This window comes from Oncorhynchus mykiss, chromosome 29 (genome assembly GCF_057628025.1).
Source record: "Oncorhynchus mykiss isolate SJ-2025 chromosome 29, ASM5762802v1, whole genome shotgun sequence".
In the NCBI taxonomy this organism is placed as follows: domain Eukaryota; kingdom Metazoa; phylum Chordata; class Actinopteri; order Salmoniformes; family Salmonidae; genus Oncorhynchus; species Oncorhynchus mykiss.
In genome coordinates this window covers 44,128,339-44,150,665 of record NC_143050.1, presented here as the reverse complement: position 1 = coordinate 44,150,665, position 22,327 = coordinate 44,128,339, and the positions used below count along the sequence as shown (strand labels likewise).

Genomic DNA, 22,327 nt, shown 5'->3' with positions numbered 1-22,327 from the left:
ATGAGTGCATGGAACTGCCTTCCATCTCATATACAGTATAATACAGAGCCATGAGTGTGTGGAACTGCCTTCCATCTCATATACAGTATAATACAGAGCCATGAGTGCATGGAACTCCATTCAATCTTTTATACAGTATAATACAGACGTATATACAGTGTAATTCAGAGCCATGAGTGCATGGAACTCCCTTCCATCTCATATACAGTATAATACAGAGCCATGAGAGCATGGGAATCCCTTCCATCTCATACACAGTATAATACAGAGCCATGAGTGCATGGAACTCCCTTCCATCTTACATACAGTATAATATAGAGCCATGAGTCCATGGAACTCCCTTCCATCTATTATACAGTATAATACAGAGCCATGAGTACATGGAACTCCATTCAATCTTATATACAGTATAATACAGACTTATATACAGTATAATACAGAGCCACGAGGGCATGGAACTCCCTTCCATCTTATATACAGTATAATACAGAGCCACGAGTGCATGGAACTCCCTTCCATCTTATACTGTATACAGTATAATACAGAGCCATGAGTGCATGGAACTCCCTTCTTTCTTATATACAGTATAATACAGAGCCATGAGTGCATGGAACTCCCTTCTTTCTTATATACAGTATAATACAGAGCCATGAGTGCATGGAACTCCCTTCTTTCTTATATACAGTATAATACAGAGCCATGAGTGCATGGAACTCCCTTCTTTCTTATATACAGTATAATACAGAGCCATGAGTCCATGGAACTCCCTTCCATCTCATATACAGTATAATACAGAGCCATGAGTACATGGAACTCCATTCAATCTTATTTACAGTATAATACAGACTTACATTCAGTGTAATACAGAGCCATGAGTGCATAGAACTGCCTTCCATCTGGAATTCCCTTTCATCTTATGTACAGTATAATACAGAACAATGAGTGCATGAAACTCCCTTCCATCTTATATTCAGTATGACACAGAGCCATGAGTGCATGTAACTCCCTTCCATCTCATATACAGTATAATACAGAGCCATGAGAGCATGGGAATCCCTTCCATCTCATACACAGTATAATACAGAGCCATGAGTGCATGGAACTCCCTTCCATCTTATATACAGTATAATAGAGCCATGAGTGCATGGAACTCCATTCCATCTTATAGAGCGCAAGTGAAGATCAAATCTAGCTTTAAAACACTAATAGAGCAACACCTCACCGCACATCGCCTCTCCCACATCTGACCTACTTGTTGTGTGTATGTACTGACATGTATGTGTTACTGATAGATGCACACAGACACACACACACACACACTACATGTTCAGTCTTTTGTCTGTAATGTATTTTTGTTGTGTCAGACCCCAATGAGACTTGTAGTTGCCACTGGCGACAAATTAAATCAAATGAAAACAATATGCGCACACAATCACTATTCTCTCCAATATGGGCCCACTTCTCCTAACCCCCATTCTCTATCTGAAAGCAGTTAGAGTTTTGGTGGCTGCCTCTTTTCTTTTCTCTCTCTTTAAATACCCTGCAAATCAGAGGAGGATGCACAGCAAACATCAATGCCAGCGCTGCTCTCCTTAGCTGGAGCGCCACAGGGTGCCTCCAAGGTTAACTTCATACATTACAGTCAGAGAGAGCAGAGACAGTACTGAGCAGGGTGGAGAGACAGTTAAGAGTGGCAGATGGGATACGGGTGGGATGTTGGATCGGAATAATATACAGTGTGTGTGTGTGTGTGTGTGTGTGTGTGTGTGTGTGTGTGTGTGTGTGTGTGTGTGCGAGAGAGAGGCTGAGTGTTAGATATTATTTTAACTGATAACAGTATTTAATTGGCATTCTTTCTCCAATATATTTGCCCCTCAAAGTCCCCTTGCCTGTGTGTCTTGCTGGGGCCCTTTGATCAATTCACGAGGAGATGTGAAAGTTCCATAACAACAATCTGCCCTTGTATCATAGTGACTACGAACACCCGACTGCACCCCCAAAACACACCATATGCAAGTATTCCCTTTGTAGAACTGCAGTATTTATCATAGGTGTTAGCAGTATATTTTTATTCTACTGTATATATAGTATGTCATACATTGCCATAACTGTTCATGCACACTGTTGTGTAAACTCAGCTCGGTCTCCAGAGCAAATAAACTTTGTCTTGAATATGTCTAGCTATTTGCAACATTGACAGATTAATCTATTGTTTCATTAAAACATGTTTACTTGCCAACAAATTAAAGTTGAAATAATACACCAACTCCCTTCATTATTTCTTTTAGCTGTAAGATTGTAGCTAGTTACTTCCAAATCCATTTCATGAATATCACAAGGAATGGATCCAGAAGTTGAAGTCAACATTTTATTTCTTTCTGATGTAGCTGTAATCATTTAGTCACATGTCAGTATACTTTTAACAACTATTATATAAAACATTTTATATCAAACTCCATTATATACAGTACATATGTACAACAGCTAGCAATATCTATACTACAATCCAGTTGTGAGTATACTAGGCATTCTATATTATACTACAACATCAGTCTAACTGAATATAGATGTTGTGTAGGCTGAATGTTCCAGGCAGGGTCCTGAATGTTCTTCAGCTGGTGAAAGTCATATTGTGTTCCACAGGGATGCTGGCCCAAGTTCAAATCCCCGAGCTGACAAGGTACAAATCTGTCGTTCTGCCCCTGAACAGGCAGTTAACCCACTGTTCCTGGGCCGTCATTGAAAATAATAATTTGTTCTTAACTGACTTGCCTAGTTAAATAAAGGTAAAATAAAAAAATAAAATAAAAATGTTGACTCCAATGTTTCTCACAGTTGTGTCAAGTCCTTTGAGTGGTGGACCATTATTGACACACGAGGGAAACTGTTGAGCGTGAAATTGTCTCAAGGCTTAAAAATCCTTCTTTAACCTGTCTCCTCCCCTTCATCTACCCTGATTTAAGTGGATTCAACAAGTGACATCACTTGGATTCACCTGGACAGTCTATGTCATGGAAAGAGCAAGTGTCCTTAATGTTTTGTACACTCAGTGTGCAGTAGAAGCTGTAGCCTACCAACTCTGATGACAAGACACGGACCTTGTTTATGCCTAGCTCCAGTATATGTATTTGCTCATCATGGAGTCATGGAAAGATTTAGGTGACAAGCTCCTGGTGTTGAGCTTGATGTTGATTCCGCTGCAGACGTTGATGGGTTCAAACTCTGTAAATAGAACACATAGGCCAGTCATCTTAGCCTCTGCAGTAGTTAGTTAGTAGTTAGTCCGGTAGGCTGTAGCTAACATTGCTAAAGTTAACTTGCAAAGTTACAAATCACATCAACAGATAGCGGCTGGCTAATTACATTGATTTGCTTTGAAATGTCTAGGTAGCATATTATGAATGGAAATGTAGTTCAATAACTAGTTAGCTAGCTAGGTTTGATATGTTACCTATGCTTGACATCTTAATAAGGTAACCGATGCAATGTTACACCAGCAGCCTGTGCTTGCTTGTAGTTTGCACATTCAGGCACAATACCATGACTAAACAGTACAGTTGTTGTCAACACAAAAAATAAAAATAAATAGTTATTTGCACGCTGATGTTCGATGAATGAGTTGCTGGTCCAGTGAGTAACGTTAGCTACCTGTTGACACCCATTCTCAAATGGATCAACCTAGACAGCGGTGGTACTACATCCTGAAATCGCTATGAATTGTAGAAAGGCTCGTATTTGTATTTAGTGACGAAATTATCAATATTTATGACACATATTATACGTTAATAACATCTTAATGGACAAATACAGTGAAATGTCCCTTTAACTGAGATAAAATAATGAAAAACCCTTTTGAAAAACTAAAACTTTTATCTTTGACTCCAAAACAAACAAAAAGGTAATTAAAACCATCATACTTATGTTCAGTTTGAGTGTTTTTGGAGGCAAAAATCAAATGGCTTCTGAATCTCACAGATCACATTGAGATTTACTTTATAATTAAAAGGTAGACTAAAAGTCGAGACGTGAAGTCGGGGAAGGTGCCTCTGCGACAGCTGAAAGTCGAGACGTGAAGTCGGGGAAGGTGCCTCTGCGACAGCTGAAAGTCGAGACGTGAAGTCGGGGAAGGTGCCTCTGCGACAGCTGAAAGTCGAGACGTGAAGTCGGGGAAGGTGCCTCTGCGACAGCTGAAAGTCGAGACGTGAAGTCGGGGAAGGTGCCTCTGCGACAGCTGAAAGTCGAGACGTGAAGTCGGGGAAGGTGCCTCTGCGACAGCTGAAAGTCGAGACGTGAAGTCGGGGAAGGTGCCTCTGCGACAGCTGAAAGTCGAGACGTGAAGTCGGGGAAGGTGCCTCTGCGACAGCTGAAAGTCGGATACTAATATGGTTTTCCAACAGAAAGGCTCAGGTCAACACGGCAGTGTTGCCATTGTTTATAAAATATGTTCTTTATAATGTCGAAATGAACATGTATCTAACCCCCATATCACATACTCAAACTGAAATCATAATATAATAGTACGTGTGTACACATTGTAGAATCAATTATTGAGAGAAGGCCTCAAATATCATCTTAATGTGTATACAGTATATCCACTGCACACATAAATCACTGCAAATTGCTTCCTGTTTCAATCAAGTCTTTGGTCAAGTTCGCATTGGTCAAACATGACATTTTAGTAATATAGACGTTCATATCCAGAGCAATTTATAGGAGCAATTAGGGATAATTGCCTCGCTCAAGGGAACATCAACATGAACTCAACAAAAAAAGAAACGTCCTCTCACTGTCAACTGCGTTTATTTTCAGCAGCTTAACATGTGTAAATATTTGTATGAACATAACAAGATTCAACAACTGAGACATAAACTGAACAAGTTCCACAGACATGTGACTAACAGAATTGGAATAATGTGTCCCTGAACAAAGGGGGGAGTCAAAATCAAAGTAACAGTCAGTATCTGGTGTGGCCACCAGTTGCATTAAGTACTGCAGTGCATCTTCTCCTCATGGACTGTACCAGATTTTCCGGTTCTTGCTGTGAGATGTTACCCACTCTTCCACCAAGGCACCTGCAGGTTCCCAGATATTTCTGGGGGGATTGAGATCCGGGCTCTTCGCTGGCCATGGCAGTACACTGACATTCCTGTCTTGGAAATCACGCACAGAACGAGCAGTATGGCTGGTGGCATTGTCATGCTGGAGGGTCATGTCTGGATGAGCCTGCAGGAAGGGTACCACATGAGGGAGGAGGATGTCTTCCCTGTAACGCACAGCGTTGAGATTGCCTGCAATGACAACAAGCTCAGTCCGATGATGCTGTGACACACCGCCCCAGACCATGACGGACCCTCCACCTCCAAATTGATCCCGCTCCAGAGTACAGGCCTCGTTGTAATGCTCAGACGATAAATGCGAATCCGACCATCACCCTTGTGAGACAAAACTGTGACTCGTAAGCGTAGAGCACTTTTTGCCAGTCCTATCTGGTCCAGCGACGGTGGGTTTGCGCCCATAGGCAACGTTGTTGCCGGTGATGTCTGGTGAGGACCTGCCTTACAAAAGGCCTACAAGCCCTCAGTCCAGCCTCTCTCAGCCTATTGCGGACAGTCTGAGCACTGATGTAGGGATTGTGCGTTCCTAGTGTAACTCGGGCAGTTGTTGTTGCCATCCTGTACTTGTCCCGCAGGTGTGATGTTTGGATGTACCGACCCTGTGCAGGTGTTGTTACACGTGGTCTGCCACTGCAAGGACGATCAGCTGTCTGTCCTGTCTCCCTGTAGCTCCGTCTTAGATGTCTCTCACAGGATGGACATTACAATTTATTGCCCTGGCCACAGCTGCAGTCCTCATGCCTCCATGCAGCATGCCTAAGGCACGTTCACGCAGATGAGCAGGGACCCTGGGCATCTTTATTTGGGTGTTTTTCAGAGTCAGTAGAAAGGCCTCTTTAGTGTCCTAGGTTTTCATAACTCTGACCTTAATTGCCTACCGTCTTTAAGCTGTTAGTGTCTTAACGACCATTCCACAGGTGCATGTTCATTCATTGTTTATGTTTCATTGAACAAGCATGGGAAACAGTGTTTAAACCCTTTACAATGAAGATCTGTGAAGGTATTTGGATTTTTACTAATTATCTTTGAAGACAGGATCCTGAAAAAGGGACGTTACTTTTCTTGCTGAGTTTATTTTTCACCTATTCGATTTGAACCAGCGACCTTTCGATTACTGGCCTGATCAGGTGACTTTTAGCCATGTGAGTGAGAGATGCTTCGGCACACAACCGGGAGTAGGGAATTATAGTTATTATATGACCACTGGCCACAAAAGGCATATTTTTTCAGGGGGCATTACAGCCACACAAAAGAGATTCAGCCGGGAAATTCGAGGCATTATCAAGTGCTTGTCAAATTGTGAATGAGAGACTGATGAAGTGTGTACAGCCTGCTCAAAAAAACAAAGCAGAGCTCATGCCTTTAATGCAACTTTTTTCAAATCATCATTAGAGTCACATCATGCAGGCTTAGAATGTATTAAAATCTAAACATATAGCAGAACATTTGTATCACAACTAAAATTACATAAATAACTTCTTAAATTAACTTTTTATGGCTGGGCTTGTGGCTTATGACAGTATTGAGTAGCTTGGATGAATAAGGTGCCCAGAGGTGCCCAGAGTAAACTGCCTGCTACTCAGTCCCAGTAATATATGCATATTATTAGTATATTTGGATAGAAAAAAACTCCAACAAGGAAGTGGGAAATCTAAGGTTGGTCGTTTTTCAACTCATTCCCTATTGAAGATACAGTGGGATATTGGTCATGTTGCACTTCCTAAGGCTTCCACTAGATGTCAACAGTCTTTAGAACCTTGTTTGATGCTTCTACTGTAAAGGAGGGACTTATAATGTTCTAGCCGTGTCTGAATCCTGGCTTAGGAAGACCACCAAAAATTCTGAAATCTTCATCCCTAACTACAACATTTTCAGACAAGATAGTGTTGGAATCTACTGCAGAGATAGCCTGTAGAGTTCTGTCCTACTATCCAGGTCTGTACCCAAACAATTTGAACTTCTACTTTTAAAAATCCACCTCTCTAAAAACAAGTCTCTCACCGTTGCCGCCTGCTATAGACCACCCTCTGCCCCCAGCTGTTCTCTGGAGACCATATGTGAACTGATTGCCCCCTATCTATCTTCAGAGTTTGTGCTGCTAGGCAACCTAAACTGGAACATGCTTAACACGCCAGCCATCCTACAATCTAAGCTTGATGCCCTCAATCTCACACACATTATCGATGAACCTACCAGGTACCACCCCAAAGCCATAAACACGGGCACCCTCATAGATATCATCCTAACCAACTTGCCCTCTAAATACACCTCTGCTGTTTTCAACCAAGATCTCAGCGATCACTGCCTCATTGCCTGCATCCGTACTATCTCCACTCATCACTATCAAACACTCCCTGAAACACTTCAGCGAGCAGGCCTTTCTAATCGACCTGGCCGGGGTATCCTGGAAGGATATTGACCTCATCCCGTCAGTAGAGGATGTCTGGTTATTTTTTTTAAATGCCTTCCTCACCATCTTAAATAAGCATGCCCTGAACTTAGTATTCTTTGTTTTCTTTATTATTTTGGTTTGGTCAGGGTGTGACATGGGTGATGTATGTGTTTTTGTTCTTGTCTAGCTTCACGTTGGTTTTGTTGTTTTGTAAGTTTGTTTGTGTTCTTCGTTTCATTAAATAAGAAGATGTATTCATCTCACGCTGCGCCTTGGTCTCATCCATACAACGAACGTGACAGCATGCCCCATTCAAGAAATGTAGAACCAGGAACAGATATAGCCCTTGGTTCTCTCCAGACCTGACTGCCCTTAACCAACACAAAAACATCCTATGGCGTTCTGCATTAGCATTGAACAGCCCCCGTGATATGCAGATATGCAACTTTTCAGGGAGGCTAGAAACCAATATACACAGGCAGTTAGAAAGCCAAGGCTAGCTTTGTCAAGCAGAAATTTGCTTCCTGCAACACAAACTCAAAAAAGTTCTGGGACACTGTAAAGTCCATGGAGAATAAGAACAACTCCTCAATAAGCATTTTTCTATGGCTGTCCATGCTTTCCACCTGGCTACCACTACCCCAGTCAACAGCACTGCACCCCCCACAGCAACTCGCCCAAGCCTGCCCCATTTCTCCTTCTCCCAAATCCAGCCAGCTGATGTTCTGAAAGAGCTGCAAAATCTGGACCCCTACAAATCAGCCGGGTTAGACAATCTGGACCCTTTCTTTCTAAAATGATCTGCCGAAATTGTTCCAACCCCTATTACTAGCCTGTTCAACCTCTCTTTTGTGTCGTCTGAGATTCCCAAAGATTGGAAAACAGCTGCGGTCCTCCTCCTCTTCAAAGGGTAGGGACTCTTGACCCAAACTGCTACAGACCTATATCTATCCTACCCTGCCATTCTAAGGTCTTTGAAAGCCAAGTCAACAAACAGATTACCGACCATTTCGAATCCCACCATACCTTCTCCGCTATGCAATCTGGTCATGGGTGCACCTCAGCCACGTTCATGGTCCTAAACGATATCTTAACCGCCATCGATAAGAAACAATACTGTGCAGCTGTATTCATTGATCTGGCCAAGGCTTTTGACTCTGTCAATCACCACATCCTCATCGGCAGACTCGATAGCCTTGGTTTCTCAAATGATTGCCTCGCCTGGTTCACCAACTACTTCTCTGATTGAGTTCAGTGTGTCAAACCTGTTGTCCGGGCCTCTGGCAGTCTCTATGGGGGTGCCTCAGGGTTCAATTCTTGGACCGACTCTTTTCTCTGTATACATCAATGATGTCGCTCTTGCTGCTGGTGAGTCTCTGATCCACCTCTACGCAGACGACACCATTCTGTATACTTCTGGCCCTTCTTTGGACACTGTTAGATCTCTAGGGGCGCTATTTCATTTTTGGATAAAAAACGTTCCCGTTTTAAGCGCAATATTTTGTCACGAAAAGATGCTCGACTATGCATATTATTGACCGTTTTGGAAAGAAAACACTCTGAAGTTTCAGAATATGCAAAGATTTTGTCTGTAAGTGCCCCAGAACTCATTCTACAGGCGAAACCAAGATGATGCATCAACCAGGAATTAGCAGAATTTCTGAAGCTCTGTTTTCCATTGTCTCCTTATATGGCTGTGATTGCGCAAGGAATGAGCCTACACTTTCTGTCGTTCGCCCAAGGTCTTAGCAGCATTGTGACGTATTTGTAGGCATATCATTGGAAGATTGACCATAAGAGACTACATTTTCCAAGTGTCCGCCTGGTGTCCTGCGTGGAATTCGGTGCGCAATTGCCAGCTGCTTGTACTTTACCATTTGATTCAGGGGAGAAACCATGTGTCCAAGAACGATGTATCAATGAAGAGATATGTGAAAAACACCTTGATGATTGATTCTAAACAACGTTTGCCATGTTTTCAGTCGATATTATGGAGTTAATTTGGAAAAAAGTTCGCGTTTTGAGGACTGAATTTTCGTTTTTTTTTTGGTAGCCAAATGTGATGTATAAAACGGAGCTATTTCTAATACACAAATAATCTTTTTGGAAAAACTGAGCATCTGCTATCTAACTGAGAGTATCCTCATTGAAAACATCAGAAGTTCTTCAAAGGTAAATTATTTTATTTGAAGGCTTATAGGTTTTTGTTGAAATGTTGCGTGCTGGATGCTAACGCTAATGCTAACGCTAAATGCTTTGCTGGCTAGCTACTTTTACACAAATGATTGTTTTCCTATGGTTGAGAAGCATATTTTGAAAATCTGAGATGACAGTGTTGTTTACAAAAGGCTAAGCTTGCGAGATGGCATATTTATTTCATTTCATTTGCGATTTTCATGAATAGTTAACGTTGCGTTATGGTAATGAGCTTGAGGCTGTAGTCACGATACCGGATCCGGGTTTGGGAGATCAGAGAGGTTAACAACCCTCCAGACGAGCTTCAATGCCATACAACTCTCCTTTCGTGGCCTCCAATTGCTCTTAAATAAAAGTAAAACTATGGCCATCTATGGCCAAAACTATGGCCATCGCTTCATACTCGTTGCCAAACCCACTGGCTCCAGGTCATCTACAAGACCCTACTAGGTAAAGTCCCCCCTTATCTCAGCTCGCTGGTCAACATAGCAGCACCCACCTGTAGCACGCGCTCCAGCAGGTATATCTCTCTGGTCACCCCCAAAATCAATTCTTCCTTTGGCCGCCTCTCCTTCCAGTTCTCTGCTGCCACAACTACAAAAATCTCTGAAACTGGAAACACTTATCTCCCTCACTAGCTTTAAGCACCAGCTGTCAGAGCAGCTCACATATTACTGCACCTGTACATAGCCCATCTATAATTTAGCCCAAACAACTACCTCTCCCCCCTCTGTATTTATTTATTTATTTTGCTCCTTTGCACCCCATTTATTCTATCTCTACTTTGCACATTCTTCCACTGCAAATTTACCATTCCAGTGTTTTACTTGCTATATTGTATTTACTTCGCCACCATGGCCTTTTTTTGCCTTTAAATCAAATCAGATCAAATGTATTTATATAGCCCTTCGTACATCAGCTGATATCTCAAAGTGCTGTACAGAAACCCAGCCTAAAACCCCAAAGAGAAAGCAATGCAGGTGTAGAAGCACGGTGGCTAGGAAAAACTCCCTAGAAAGGCCAAAACATAGGAAGAAACCTAGAGAGGAACCAGGCTATGTGGGGTGGCCAGTCCTCTTCTGGCTGTGCCGGGTGGAGATTATAACAGAACATGGCCAAGATGTTCAAATGTTCATAAATGACCAGCATGGTCCAATAATAATAAGGCAGAACAGTTGAAACTGGAGCAGCAGCATGGCCAGGTGGACTGGGGACAGCAAGGAGTCATCATGTCAGGTAGTCCTGAGGCATGGTCCTAGGGCTCAGGTCCTCCGAGAGAGAGAAAGAAAGAGAGAAAGAGAGAATTAGAGAGAGCACACTTAAATTCACACAGGACACCGAATAGGACAGGAGAAGTACTCCAGATGTAACAAACTGACCCTAGCCCTCCGACACATAAACTACTGCAGCATAAACACTGGAGGCTGAGACAGGAAGGGTCAGGAGACACTGTGGCCCCATCCGAGGACACCTCCGGACAGGGCCAAACAGGAAGGATATAACCCCACCCACTTTGCCAAAGCACAGCCCCCACACCACTAGAGGGATATCTTCAACCACCAACTTACCATCCTGAGACAAGGCCGAGTATAGCCCACAAAGATCTCCGTCACGGCACAACCCAAGGGACAGGAAGATCACATCAGTGATTCAACACACTCAGGTGACACACCCCTCCCAGGGACGGTATGAAAGAGCCCCAGTAAGCCAGTGACTCAGCCCCTGTAATAGGGTTAGAGGCAGAGAATCCCAGTGGAAAGAGGGGAACCGGCCAGGCAGAGGCGGTTTGTTGCTCCAGAGCCTTTCCGTTTCTTTCATGTTTATCTTTACCTCCCTTATCTCACCTCATTTGCTCACATTGTATATAGACTTATTTTTCTTCTGTATTATTGACTGTATGTTTGTTTTACTCCATGTGTAACTCTGTGTTGTTGTATGTGTCGAACTGCTTTGCTTTATCTTGGCCAGGTCACAATTGTAAATGAGAACTTGTTCTCAACTTCCTACCTGGTTAAATAAAGGTGAAATAAAAAAATACAAAATAAGGTCTCTTTGAGTCAGTGGTCTGGCAGAGTGCCACAAGCTCGTGACGCTCGTTCACGTGAGAGGTAGCTCGCGTTCCATTGCATTTCCGAAGACAAAGGAATTCTCCGGTTGGAACATTATTGAAGATTTATGTTAAAAACATCCTAAAGATTGATTCTATACATTGTTCGACATGTTTCTACGGACTGTAACGGAACTTTTTGACATTTTGTCTGCTCCTAGTGAACGCGCTTCATGAGTTTGGATTTGTTTACAAAACGCGCTAACAAAAGTAGCTATTTGGACATAAATGATGGACATTATCGAACAAAACAAACATTTATTGTGGAACTGGGATTCCTGGGAGTGCATTCTGATGAAGATCATCAAAAGTAAGTGAATATTTATTATGTTATTTCTGACTTCTGTTGACTGCACAAAATAACTTTTTGGCTTGTTTGGTCTCTGAGCGCCGTACTCAGATTATTGCATGGTTTGCTTTTCCGTAAAGCTTTTTCAAAATATGACACAGCGGTTGCATTAAGGGGGTGATAAGTTTTTTCAAATGTTTTGCTATTTTTGACTTTTGACTTATGAAATCATATTGCAAATGGGCAAAACCAAATGGACTTGCCTTATGCACAAGTAAAAACAATTAATAATAATGATAATAAAATTGGACAAAAGTATATTCATACAGTTCTTACACATGTGTAATTGACAAAAAAAATCGAAATAATTTTGAAAAACGGTCCAGAAAGCACTCTTTTAAGGGGGTGTTCAGTTTTTCAAAATTTTACTTTTGGGTCTTGACTTGTGTTACATTTGCAATATGAAAAATCACAGTGGAGCGCACTCGCCATCTGTTGGATTTTTGCAGTGTTACACTTGGCATTTGCCATATGGCATTTGTAATCAACTTTGAATAAAACGACGTCAAATTGAGTGGTATTGGACACCGTGTATATGGTTTGTACAGTGCCAATGACTTCCCATTCATTTTTGTACATAAATATATGTTGTGTTTTCACTGTAAAACATGTAAAAAATCGGACACGATGGGTAGATTAACAAGATGTTTAGCTTTAATTTACTGTATTGGACTTGTTAATGTGTGAAAGTTAAATATTTCTAAAAAATATTTTTGAATTTCCCGCACTGCCTTTTTAGCGGAATGTTGGGAGGGGTTCCGTTAGCTGAACCTGTGTCCAAGACAGGTTAAAAAAGTGCTTTCTGCACCGTTTTTCGAAATTCTTTATATTTTTGTGTCAATTGCACAGGTATAAGAACTGTATCAACATACTTTAGTCATATTTTATTATCATCATTTTTATTTTATTTTTACTTGTGCATAAGGCATATGTTTTGTCCATTTGCAATATGATTTCATAGGAAGTCAAAAGTCAAAAGTCCAAAATAGCAAAGAAATTGAAAAAACGTATCACCCCCTTAAAAAAGTGCTTTCTGGACCGTTTTTTGAAATTCTTTCGATTTTTGTGTCAATTACACATGTATAAGAACTGTTTCAAAATACTTGAGTCATATTTTATTATCATCATTTAAAAAAAACTTGTGAGTAAGGCATATGTTTTGTCCATTTGCAATATGATTTCATACGAAGTCAAAAGTCGAAAATGTGAAAAAAAATTCTAAAACTTAAAAAAGTGCTTTCTGGACTGTTTTTCGAAATTATTTCGATTTCTTCTGTCAATTACACATGTGTAAGAACTGTATGAATATACGTTTGTCAAATTATTATTTATTTTTTTACTTGTGCATAAGGCATATGTTTTGCAATATGATTTCAAAGGAAGTCAAAAGTCAAAGTCACTATTTTTGGGGGCAAAATGCCATAAGAAATGTCCAAATGCAATATGAAAGATTTGAAAGTGCAAAATCAGGATGTCATGTCCATTTGCCATGTCCCATCACGAATTTGACATGCTCAAAAATACTGCACAAATGCAAAATTGACTGGCCTGATGCACTCGGGATGGCCGGGCAGTGATAGTGATTCCTCTCCATCTCTCGTTGTGTTGATTTCATCATGTCCATTTGGTGATGTTTTTCACTGTGGAATCATATTGCAAATGCACGTGCATTTGCAATATGTTTCAATGGGCATTTACCATCACAAATTTGGCATGCTCAAAAATACTGCACAAATGCAAAATTGACTGGTCTGATGAACTCGGGATGGCCAGGCAGTGATAGTGGTTCCTCTCCATCGCTCATTGTGTTGATTTCATCATGTCCATTTGGTGATGTTTTTCACTGTTGAATCATATTGCAAATGGACAAAAGTCTTCCAGCAAGTCACCGTCCATCAGTCAATTAGATGTCATTCTGACACCAAACTGATACAAACTGACACAACTGACATTATACCACTGAACAACCAATGCCTTGGAATACTGAGATAAGGCTGGAAATCGTATCATAAAGCTTTATCTCCAAGCATATTTTTCGCATTGTACATTGTTCACCATAAAAAAAGATTTCTGTTAGCCTGGCAATCGAACACAGATTTCTTCCTCAGGGGTTTGCATACTTCTCGAAATTACATGTTCAAAACATCCTGCATTAATTACCCGGGAATCAAACACAGGACTCCCGCATGGCAGGCAAGAATTCTACCACCAAACAACCAATGCCTTAGAATACTGAGATAAGGCTGGAAATCATATCATAAAGCTTTATCTCCAAGCATTTTTTTGCTTTGTGGGGTCAGCTACATTGTTCCCCGTCAGGGAATTGAAACCCAGACTCCCGCATGACAGGCAGGCATACTCACCACTATACTAGTGAGGAGCTGGTGATTTGGACCTTTGAGAAAACGTGGAGCATTGGTACTAACTATACGTTTGCAGTGTTGGGCTTTAACACTTCTAACAAAAACATCTGTATAGACTGAATGGTTAGAGAAACTACTAGAAACTACTGTGACCCCTCTATGGAAAGCTGGGACTGTCACGAAAACGTACATGTAATCGATTTCGCTCTATACCACTCACAGGCCACACACTCGTAGTTAGAAGGTGACGCGTTTGTGGGATGTCCCAGGACATTGTCACAAATGCCAAACTCAAGACAGTTGTCGATGACTAGTTGGTTACTCGTTTCCCATTTAACAACTAAAGCCTTGCACAAAGTAAATCACCTCACACACGGGACATCTACAATGGATTCACCAAAGTCTTCTGAGAATGAGTAGATGTCCAAACTGAAAATTAAAGCAAAGTCAGATTTTTCAAGTCAGTTGAGATTTCGACCAAGACCAGAGATTTCTGTTGGCCTGGCAATCGAGCACAGATTTCTTCCTCAGGGGTTTGCATACTTCTCGAAATTACATGTTCAAAACATCCTGCATTGGCCGGGAATCGAACCTGGGCCTCCCGCGTGGCAGGCGAGAATTCTACCACCAACCAATGCCTTGGAATACTGAGATAATGCTGGAAATCGTATCATAAAGCTTTATCTCCAAGCATATTTTTCGCATAGTGGGCTCAGCTACATTGTTCACCCTAAAAAAAAAGCAGTCCTTTCTCCCCGTCGGGGAATTGAACCCCGGTCTCCCGCGTGACAGGAGGGATACTCACCACTATACTAACGAGGAGCTGGTGTGGTGGACGTTTGAAAAAACGTGGAGCTTTGGTACTAACTATACGTTTGCAGTGTTGGGCTTTAACACTTCTAACAAAAACATCTGTATAGACTGAATGGTTAGAGCTAGAAACTACTGTGACCCCTCTATGGAAAGCTGGGACTCACGAAAACGTACATGTAATCGATTTCGCTCTATACCACTCACAGGCCACACACTCGCAGTTAGAAGGTGACGCGTTTGTGGGATGTCCCAGGACATTGTCACAAATGCCAAACTCAAGACAGTTGTCGATGACTAGTTGGTTACTCGTTTCCCATTTAACAACTAAAGCCTTGCACAAAGTAAATCACCTCACACACTGGACATCTACAATGGATTCACCAAAGTCTTCTGAGAATGAGTAAATGTCCAAACTGAAAATGAAAGCAAAGTCAGATTTTTCAAGTCAGTTGAGATTTCGACCAAGACCAGAGATTTCTGTTGGCCTGGCAATCGAGCACAGATTTCTTCCTCAGGGGTTTGCATACTTCTCGAAATTACATGTTCAAAACAACCTGCATTGGCCGGGAATCGAACCCGGGCCTCCCGCGTGGCAGGCAAGAATTCTACCACTGAACAACCAATGCCTTGGAATACTGAGATAATGCTGGAAATCGTATCATAAAGCTTTATCTCCAAGCATATTTTTCGCATAGTGGGCTCAGCTACATTGTTCACCCTAAAAAAAAAGCAGTCCTTTCTCCCCGTCGGGGAATTGAACCCCGGTCTCCCGCGTGACAGGCGGGGATACTCACCACTATACTAAAGAGGAGCTGGTGTGGTGGACGTTTGAAAAAACGTGGAGCATTGGTACTAACTATACGTTTGCAGTGTTGGGCTTTAACACTTCTAACAAAAACATCTGTATAGACTGAATGGTTAGAGAAACTACTAGAAACTACTGTGACCCCTCTATGGAAAGCTGGGACTCTCACGAAAACGTACATGTAATCGATTTCGCTCTATACCACTCACAGGCCACACACTCGTAGTTAGAAGGTGACGCGTTTGTGGGATGTCCCAGGACATTGTCACAAATGCCAAACTCAAGACAGTTGTCGATGACTAGTTGGTTACTCGTTTCCCATTTAACAACTAAAGCCTTGCACAAAGTAAATCACCTCACACACTGGACATCTACAATGGATTCACCAAAGTCTTCTGAGAATGAGTAAATGTCCAAACTGAAAATTAAAGCAAAGTCAGATTTTTCAAGTCAGTTGAGATTTCGACCAAGACCAGAGATTTCTGTTGGCCTGGCAATCGAGCACAGATTTCTTCCTCAGGGGTTTGCATACTTCTCGAAATTACATGTTCAAAACATCCTGCATTGGCCGGGAATCGAACCCGGGCCTCCCGCGTGGCAGGCGAGAATTCTACCACTGAACAACCAATGCCTTGGAATACTGAGATAATGCTGGAAATCGTATCATAAAGCTTTATCTCCAAGCATATTTTTCGCATAGTGGGCTCAGCTACATTGTTCACCCTAAAAAAAAAGCAGTCCTTTCTCCCCGTCGGGGAATTGAACCCCGGTCTCCCGCGTGACAGGCGGGGATACTCACCACTATACTAACGAGGAGCTGGTGTGTTGGACTTTTGAAAAAACGTGGAGCTTTGGTACTAACTATACGTTTGCAGTGTTGGGCTTTAACACTTCTAACAAAAACATCTGTATAGACTGAATGGTTAGAGCTAGAAACTACTGTGACCCCTCTATGGAAAGCTGGGACTCACGAAAACGTACATGTAATCGATTTCGCTCTATACCACTCACAGGCCACACACTCGCAGTTAGAAGGTGACGCGTTTGTGGGATGTCCCAGGACATTGTCACAAATGCCAAACTCAAGACAGTTGTCGATGACTAGTTGGTTACTCGTTTCCCATTTAACAACTAAAGCCTTGCACAAAGTAAATCACCTCACACACTGGACATCTACAATGGATTCACCAAAGTCTTCTGAGAATGAGTAAATGTCCAAACTGAAAATGAAAGCAAAGTCAGATTTTTCAAGAGTCAGTTGAGATTTCTGTTGGCCTGGCAATCGAGCACAGATTTCTTCTTCAGGGGTTTGCATACTTCTCGAAATTACATGTTCAAAACATCCTGCATTGGCCGGGAATCGAACCCGGGACTCCCGCGTGGCAGGCGAGAATTCTACCACTGAACAACCAATGCCTTGGAATACTGAGATAATGCTGGAAATCGTATCATAAAGCTTTATCTCCAAGCATATTTTTCGCATAGTGGGCTCAGCTACATTGTTCACCCTAAAAAAAAAGCAGTCCTTTCTCCCCGTCGGGGAATTGAACCCCGGTCTCCCGCGTGACAGGCGGGGATACTCACCACTATACTAACGAGGAGCTGGTGTGGTGGACGTTTGAAAAAACGTGGAGCATTGGTACTAACTATACGTTTGCAGTGTTGGGCTTTAATACTTCTAACAAAAACATCTGTATAGACTGAATGGTTAGAGCTAGAAACTACTGTGACCCCTCTATGGAAAACTGGGACTCACGAAAACGTACATGTAATCGATTTCGCTCTATACCACTCACAGGCCACACACTCGCAGTTAGAAGGTGACGCGTTTGTGGGATGTCCCAGGACATTGTCACAAATGCCAAACTCAAGACAGTTGTCGATGACTAGTTGGTTACTCGTTTCCCATTTAACAACTAAAGCCTTGCACAAAGTAAATCACCTCACACACTGGACATCTACAATGGATTCACCAAAGTCTTCTGAGAATGAGTAAATGTCCAAACTGAAAATTAAAACAAAGTCAGATTTTTCAAGTCAGTTGAGATTTCGACCAAGACCAGAGATTTCTGTTGGCCTGGCAATTGAGCACAGATTTCTTCCTCAGGGGTTTGCATACTTCTCGAAATTACATGTTCAAAACATCCTGCATTGGCCGGGAATCGAACCCAGGCCTCCCGCGTGGCAGGCGAGAATTCTACCACCAACCAATGCCTTGGAATACTGAGATAATGCTGGAAATCGTATCATAAAGCTTTATCTCCAAGCATATTTTTCGCATAGTGGGCTCAGCTACATTGTTCACCCTAAAAAAAAAGCAGTCCTTTCTCCCCGTCGGGGAATTGAACCCCGGTCTCCCGCGTGACAGGCGGGGATACTCACCACTATACTAACGAGGAGCTGGTGTGTTGGACTTTTGAAAAAACGTGGAGCTTTGGTACTAACTATACGTTTGCAGTGTTGGGCTTTAACACTTCTAACAAAAACATCTGTATAGACTGAATGGTTAGAGCTAGAAACTACTGTGACCCCTCTATGGAAAGCTGGGACTCACGAAAACGTACATGTAATCGATTTCGCTCTATACCACTCACAGGCCACACACTCGCAGTTAGAAGGTGACGCGTTTGTGGGATGTCCCAGGACATTGTCACAAATGCCAAACTCAAGACAGTTGTCGATGACTAGTTGGTTACTCGTTTCCCATTTAACAACTAAAGCCTTGCACAAAGTAAATCACCTCACACACTGGACATCTACAATGGATTCACCAAAGTCTTCTGAGAATGAGTAAATGTCCAAACTGAAAATGAAAGCAAAGTCAGATTTTTCAAGTCAGTTGAGATTTCGACCAAGACCAGAGATTTCTGTTGGCCTGGCAATCGAGCACAGATTTCTTCCTCAGGGGTTTGCATACTTCTCGAAATTACATGTTCAAAACAACCTGCATTGGCCGGGAATCGAACCCGGGCCTCCCGCGTGGCAGGCAAGAATTCTACCACTGAACAACCAATGCCTTGGAATACTGAGATAATGCTGGAAATCGTATCATAAAGCTTTATCTCCAAGCATATTTTTCGCATAGTGGGCTCAGCTACATTGTTCACCCTAAAAAAAAAGCAGTCCTTTCTCCCCGTCGGGGAATTGAACCCCGGTCTCCCGCGTGACAGGCGGGGATACTCACCACTATACTAAAGAGGAGCTGGTGTGGTGGACGTTTGAAAAAACGTGGAGCATTGGTACTAACTATACGTTTGCAGTGTTGGGCTTTAACACTTCTAACAAAAACATCTGTATAGACTGAATGGTTAGAGAAACTACTAGAAACTACTGTGACCCCTCTATGGAAAGCTGGGACTCTCACGAAAACGTACATGTAATCGATTTCGCTCTATACCACTCACAGGCCACACACTCGTAGTTAGAAGGTGACGCGTTTGTGGGATGTCCCAGGACATTGTCACAAATGCCAAACTCAAGACAGTTGTCGATGACTAGTTGGTTACTCGTTTCCCATTTAACAACTAAAGCCTTGCACAAAGTAAATCACCTCACACACTGGACATCTACAATGGATTCACCAAAGTCTTCTGAGAATGAGTAAATGTCCAAACTGAAAATTAAAGCAAAGTCAGATTTTTCAAGTCAGTTGAGATTTCGACCAAGACCAGAGATTTCTGTTGGCCTGGCAATCGAGCACAGATTTCTTCCTCAGGGGTTTGCATACTTCTCGAAATTACATGTTCAAAACATCCTGCATTGGCCGGGAATCGAACCCGGGCCTCCCGCGTGGCAGGCGAGAATTCTACCACTGAACAACCAATGCCTTGGAATACTGAGATAATGCTGGAAATCGTATCATAAAGCTTTATCTCCAAGCATATTTTTCGCATAGTGGGCTCAGCTACATTGTTCACCCTAAAAAAAAAGCAGTCCTTTCTCCCCGTCGGGGAATTGAACCCCGGTCTCCCGCGTGACAGGCGGGGATACTCACCACTATACTAACGAGGAGCTGGTGTGTTGGACTTTTGAAAAAACGTGGAGCTTTGGTACTAACTATACGTTTGCAGTGTTGGGCTTTAACACTTCTAACAAAAACATCTGTATAGACTGAATGGTTAGAGCTAGAAACTACTGTGACCCCTCTATGGAAAGCTGGGACTCACGAAAACGTACATGTAATCGATTTCGCTCTATACCACTCACAGGCCACACACTCGCAGTTAGAAGGTGACGCGTTTGTGGGATGTCCCAGGACATTGTCACAAATGCCAAACTCAAGACAGTTGTCGATGACTAGTTGGTTACTCGTTTCCCATTTAACAACTAAAGCCTTGCACAAAGTAAATCACCTCACACACTGGACATCTACAATGGATTCACCAAAGTCTTCTGAGAATGAGTAAATGTCCAAACTGAAAATTAAAGCAAAGTCAGATTTTTCAAGTCAGTTGAGATTTCGACCAAGACCAGAGATTTCTGTTGGCCTGGCAATTGAGCACAGATTTCTTCCTCAGGGGTTTGCATACTTCTCGAAATTACATGTTCAAAACATCCTGCATTGGCCGGGAATCGAACCCAGGCCTCCCGCGTGGCAGGCGAGAATTCTACCACCAACCAATGCCTTGGAATACTGAGATAATGCTGGAAATCGTATCATAAAGCTTTATCTCCAAGCATATTTTTCGCATAGTGGGCTCAGCTACATTGTTCACCCTAAAAAAAAAGCAGTCCTTTCTCCCCGTCGGGGAATTGAACCCCGGTCTCCCGCGTGACAGGCGGGGATACTCACCACTATACTAACGAGGAGCTGGTGTGTTGGACTTTTGAAAAAACGTGGAGCTTTGGTACTAACTATACGTTTGCAGTGTTGGGCTTTAACACTTCTAACAAAAACATCTGTATAGACTGAATGGTTAGAGCTAGAAACTACTGTGACCCCTCTATGGAAAGCTGGGACTCACGAAAACGTACATGTAATCGATTTCGCTCTATACCACTCACAGGCCACACACTCGCAGTTAGAAGGTGACGCGTTTGTGGGATGTCCCAGGACATTGTCACAAATGCCAAACTCAAGACAGTTGTCGATGACTAGTTGGTTACTCGTTTCCCATTTAACAACTAAAGCCTTGCACAAAGTAAATCACCTCACACACTGGACATCTACAATGGATTCACCAAAGTCTTCTGAGAATGAGTAAATGTCCAAACTGAAAATGAAAGCAAAGTCAGATTTTTCAAGAGTCAGTTGAGATTTCTGTTGGCCTGGCAATCGAGCACAGATTTCTTCTTCAGGGGTTTGCATACTTCTCGAAATTACATGTTCAAAACATCCTGCATTGGCCGGGAATCGAACCCGGGACTCCCGCGTGGCAGGCGAGAATTCTACCACTGAACAACCAATGCCTTGGAATACTGAGATAATGCTGGAAATCGTATCATAAAGCTTTATCTCCAAGCATATTTTTCGCATAGTGGGCTCAGCTACATTGTTCACCCTAAAAAAAAAGCAGTCCTTTCTCCCCGTCGGGGAATTGAACCCCGGTCTCCCGCGTGACAGGCGGGGATACTCACCACTATACTAACGAGGAGCTGGTGTGGTGGACGTTTGAAAAAACGTGGAGCATTGGTACTAACTATACGTTTGCAGTGTTGGGCTTTAATACTTCTAACAAAAACATCTGTATAGACTGAATGGTTAGAGCTAGAAACTACTGTGACCCCTCTATGGAAAACTGGGACTCACGAAAACGTACATGTAATCGATTTCGCTCTATACCACTCACAGGCCACACACTCGCAGTTAGAAGGTGACGCGTTTGTGGGATGTCCCAGGACATTGTCACAAATGCCAAACTCAAGACAGTTGTCGATGACTAGTTGGTTACTCGTTTCCCATTTAACAACTAAAGCCTTGCACAAAGTAAATCACCTCACACACTGGACATCTACAATGGATTCACCAAAGTCTTCTGAGAATGAGTAAATGTCCAAACTGAAAATTAAAACAAAGTCAGATTTTTCAAGTCAGTTGAGATTTCGACCAAGACCAGAGATTTCTGTTGGCCTGGCAATTGAGCACAGATTTCTTCCTCAGGGGTTTGCATACTTCTCGAAATTACATGTTCAAAACATCCTGCATTGGCCGGGAATCGAACCCAGGCCTCCCGCGTGGCAGGCGAGAA

At 42.5% G+C, this 22,327-nt stretch overlaps 8 non-coding genes across 8 annotated transcripts; all 8 read right to left on the bottom strand.

The window, feature by feature from the left end:
- Positions 1-16,699: 16,699 nt before the first annotated feature.
- trnag-gcc (transfer RNA glycine (anticodon GCC)) lies at positions 16,700-16,770 on the bottom strand. The gene has a single exon. It is a non-coding gene; the product is annotated as a tRNA-Gly (tRNA).
- A 113-nt stretch (positions 16,771-16,883) lies between these two features.
- On the bottom strand, positions 16,884-16,955 carry trnad-guc (transfer RNA aspartic acid (anticodon GUC)). Its single transcript has one exon. It is a non-coding gene; the product is annotated as a tRNA-Asp (tRNA).
- Positions 16,956-17,668: 713 nt separating this feature from the next.
- On the bottom strand, positions 17,669-17,740 carry trnad-guc (transfer RNA aspartic acid (anticodon GUC)). The gene has a single exon. It is a non-coding gene; the product is annotated as a tRNA-Asp (tRNA).
- A 726-nt stretch (positions 17,741-18,466) lies between these two features.
- On the bottom strand, positions 18,467-18,538 carry trnad-guc (transfer RNA aspartic acid (anticodon GUC)). The gene has a single exon. It is a non-coding gene; the product is annotated as a tRNA-Asp (tRNA).
- Positions 18,539-19,894: 1,356 nt separating this feature from the next.
- trnag-gcc (transfer RNA glycine (anticodon GCC)) lies at positions 19,895-19,965 on the bottom strand. Its single transcript has one exon. It is a non-coding gene; the product is annotated as a tRNA-Gly (tRNA).
- Positions 19,966-20,078: 113 nt separating this feature from the next.
- Positions 20,079-20,150, bottom strand: trnad-guc (transfer RNA aspartic acid (anticodon GUC)). Its single transcript has one exon. It is a non-coding gene; the product is annotated as a tRNA-Asp (tRNA).
- A 726-nt stretch (positions 20,151-20,876) lies between these two features.
- Positions 20,877-20,948, bottom strand: trnad-guc (transfer RNA aspartic acid (anticodon GUC)). Its single transcript has one exon. It is a non-coding gene; the product is annotated as a tRNA-Asp (tRNA).
- Positions 20,949-21,661: 713 nt separating this feature from the next.
- Positions 21,662-21,733, bottom strand: trnad-guc (transfer RNA aspartic acid (anticodon GUC)). The gene has a single exon. It is a non-coding gene; the product is annotated as a tRNA-Asp (tRNA).
- Positions 21,734-22,327: the final 594 nt, after the last annotated feature.